This window comes from Mastomys coucha, chromosome X, assembly GCF_008632895.1.
Source record: "Mastomys coucha isolate ucsf_1 chromosome X, UCSF_Mcou_1, whole genome shotgun sequence".
Lineage (NCBI taxonomy): Eukaryota > Metazoa > Chordata > Mammalia > Rodentia > Muridae > Mastomys > Mastomys coucha.
The window spans coordinates 56,495,920-56,500,094 of record NC_045030.1 but is presented as its reverse complement, the minus strand read 5'-3'; positions in this window follow the sequence as shown (position 1 = coordinate 56,500,094).

Below are 4,175 nucleotides of genomic sequence, written 5' to 3'. Positions count from 1 at the left end.
TGTATGTCTGTATAACAGTGTTGGATCCCCTGGAACTGGAGTTATAGACAGTTGTGAGTTCTCACGTGGGTGTTGGGAATTGAACCCAGGTCCTCGAGATTAGCAGCCAGTGCTCTTAACCACTGAGCCATTTCTCCAGCCTGTCTTGTACTTGTTTTATTGAAGCAGGGTTTTTCTGTAAAACCCTGATTAGCCTCAAACTCAGATCTGCCTACCTTTGCTTTCTGAGTGCTGGGATTGAAGGTGTGTGCCACCACTGCCTGGCCAAAATTTCCAGCTTAAATTCAGGAGTAGCTCCTCCGACCAAATGCTATGTTTGCTTGAGTCTTCTTCAAGAGTTCAAAATGTGTAGGAAAGCTCTCAATTTTGTAGATTTTTATAGAATATGGCTTAGGAGCTCAGAGAATGTGACAGCTACATGGAGAAAACTTGGGTTAGGGAATTTTGACTTACCAAATGACACAAAGACAGCGTTTTGTCATTTGAAATACAATGTGAAGCACAGTGAACCAAAACACATGGTTTTATAATTCATGGTTAAAAGAGTTGGCTACTCTTGCAGAGGACCTGAGTTCAGTGCCCAACATCCATATTAGGTTGCCTGTAACTCCAGTGCCAAGGGACCCGATATACTCTCCTTTTAATTAAAAAACAAAACAAAACTTTATTTTGTGTGTATGAATATTTGGCCTGCATGGTGTATGTGTATCACATGCAAGCAGTACGCATAGGCACTGAGTCTTCTAGAATTGGAGATATTGTTCTCCTCCTCTGCAAGGGCAACAACTGCTCTTAGCTACTGAGCCCTCTCTCCAGCACCCAAATCAAACTTTCTTTTAAAAAGAGAGATTTGGTGATAATAAACTTCTGATTTTTGGTGCTAGTGCTGGTACTGTGTGTTTCAGATAAGGGTCAAATGTAGCCCAGATTAATCTTTTTGGTTTTTCGAGACAGGGTTTCTCTGTGTAGCCCTGGCTATCCTGGAACTCACTCTGTAGACCAGGCTGGCCTCGAACTCAGAAATCCGCCTGCCTCTGCCTCCCAAGTGCTGGGATTAAAGGGGTGCACCACCACCGTCCAGCCCCAGATTAATCTTGAACCAAAGATTGGTCTGTGTAGTGAGAATTTTGGTTTCTTTAAAAATCTAGTTATGTTATGAGAATTGTTTTTTAACCCGATGTGTGGAAAATGGGCTGCTAAGCATGCTATGATTTTTCTCATGCTCTAGGAGGCGTGTGATTTTTACCAGCTGTCCATAGTGTACCTTTGGAACTCTGGGGATTCTTGAGAGGATATGAATTCGAGAGCCCTGAGAAGGCCTGTGGCAGCTGTTGCTCCTGCTGATGGTCCCTGCTGTTGCGCTTGCTATTGCTAGATTGCTGCATTTCTAGATTTCTGGACTGTTGGAGTTCTGGGTTGTTGGGTTGCTGGTTGGATACATCCTGACAATGGATTGGACTTGCCCCAAAGAGCTTAATGCCCTTAATCAGCAGGAAGTAGTCTAAAAAGGCCTACACCCCCTTTCCCCTCTAACCTTCTTTCGCTCCTTCCTGTTGTTGGGAAGTTGGAAGAGACTGGGTTGGAATAAGAGTTTAAAGGGTTGTAGATAACAGGACACAATTAAAGTAGCCCCAAAAGGTATGCCTACAGGTCTTCAAGTTTTGTTCCTTCTACTTCCTAAGGGCTTTCATATCTAGTTTATGCAGTACCAGTGAGTTAAGTCAGGGCTTTGTGCACACTAGGCAAGTACTCTAATAGAGCTACAACCCCAGGGCCATTCTTCTCTGTTTTTGTCAAATATTGGACAGCATATGAATCATACTTAAAAATAACTTTTTAAAAGTTGACCTAAGAAAATGTATTAAATGTTCTTACCACTTAAAAGACTTTCATGTGTTGAGAAATGTATTAAATAGCCTGGTATGTGGGCTAGTGAGATGGCTCAGTGGGTAAGAGCACTGACTGCTCTTTCAGAGGTCCTGGGTTCAATTCCCAGCAACCAATGGTGGCTCACAACCATCTGTAATGAGATCTGATGCCCTCTTCTGGTGTGTCTGAAGACAGCTATAGTGTATTCATATACATTAAATAAATAAATAAGTAAATCTTTGAAAAATAGCTTGATATGTATATTCCATGATAAAATAATAAATATCAAGACATTATCTTGTAACCCATACCTATGCAATATATACTACATAAACAATATAAAATTGTTTTCTAATTAAAAAAACATACTTTGGGCTCAAAAACATTGAAAAAGACTGAGACAAGAGACTGGGTAGATAGCATTGAGAAGTGGTAGTACAGTGTGACAGGCTAATTGGGTTCATTTGTCTTACAAGTAGATTGGTGGAGCATTTAGACAGCATGAACTAGGAACTAGGTACTGGGTTCCTTCCCTAGCACCAGGAAAAGAAACTGATAGAGTTTCATGATATTGATTAAACAAAGTATCCAATGTAAGACTTATTTGGTGTTCATAGTTACTTTCTATCAATGTCTATTGTACTTATTTAAATATTTAAATTGGGACTGGAGAGATGGCTCAGTGGTTAGAGCACTTGCTACTCTTTCAGAGGACCTAGGTTCAGTTCCCAGCACTTGCATGTTGGTTCACACATTCTGTAACTCCAGTTCCAGGGAATGTGACACCATCTTCTGACATCTGTGACATATGTACACATGTTGCATATATATACATGCATGAAAAACACTCATACACATAAACAATTAATAATAAAATTATAAAGAGAGCCAGGCACGCCTTTATTCCTAACCCTCAGGATGCAGAAACAGGTGGATGTCTGTGAGTTTGAGGCTAGCCTGGACTACACAGAGAGATCCAGGACAGCCAGGGCTACACAGAGTAAACCCAGTCTTGAAATATCAAATAAATTTGTTTTTAAAAAGAGGTGAATTATTGATATAGACTGCTGATGAACCTTGAAAACAGTATAGAAATCAAGAGTACCTAGTCTCAAGAGCTCACAAATTGTGCCATTTCATTGATATTAAATACTTCAAATAGGCAAATTCACAGAGGAAGAAAATAGATTAGTGTGGATCACTGGTAGAGAAAGGGCTTGGAAGAGCAGGGTATATAGAATGCCTACTTAGTGGGAACATGGTTCTTTCCCTTACTGATATGGGGGAATGACACGTAGATGTGGTTGAACAGTGTGAATGTACAAAATATTATTGAAGTGTACATTTTGAGATATTTCATTTAAAATGATATGAGTTTTGCCTTAATAAAAAAAAGAGACCAAAACCGAAAGAAAATACACAATTCAATGAAGAGTTCAGCTCCAGCGTATCAGCTTTTTATTAAATGTAAATGTAGGTGCATCTATTGAAAGACTGAAGCTGGCAGAGTGGGTAACTTACCATGGCTCTCTACAAAACACCACTTCCAATATACTGATATTGGAAGGCAGAAAGTTAAAGGAAGGCAATTGTATGCCACTTCATCACTGATCAAACAAAGCAGGAGTAGCTATATTAAAATCAGATAAAGTAAGCTTCAGGGCGTATATTCAAATATTACCAGGGATGAAGACATACATTGCATAAAGACAAAAGGCTCAATATGCGAAGCTGACACAGTGATCCACAGAATACACCAAAGATCGGGGCTTCAAAACACTCAAAGCAAAAACTGACGAACCTAAAGGAGGAATAAACAAATCCACAGTTCTCCTTGGGCTCTTTAGCAACTGCAGCAACTGATAGGACTATTAGATGGGCTATCGACATACACAGCGAAGAACTGAAAAACACCACTGTAGTTGGCAGAAATACATCTCCCTATGGATATTCATATTCATGAGGCAAGGAACAGAGGTGGCCTCTCAAAGCTGGAAAGTGTGAAATGAAGGCACTATTTTGAGAGCAGTTAAAATACAACCCTATTGTTTACCTAGTGAGACCTGTTTCAGACTTCAATTTGTTTATGTATGCGCATATGTACTTTTGGAGGTATTTTTTTTCTGGAGTTCTATCCATCTTCTTTTGAGAAACAGGGTCTCTTTTCTGCCTGGAACTCATCAGCTTGATTACACTGTGCAGTGGTTTCCATGACAAATGCCCCGACCCCCAGCCCCTGTTTCAAGTATTTCTTTTGTTTGTTTGTTTGTTTTTTGTTTGTTTTTTTTTTTGAGACAGGGTTTCTC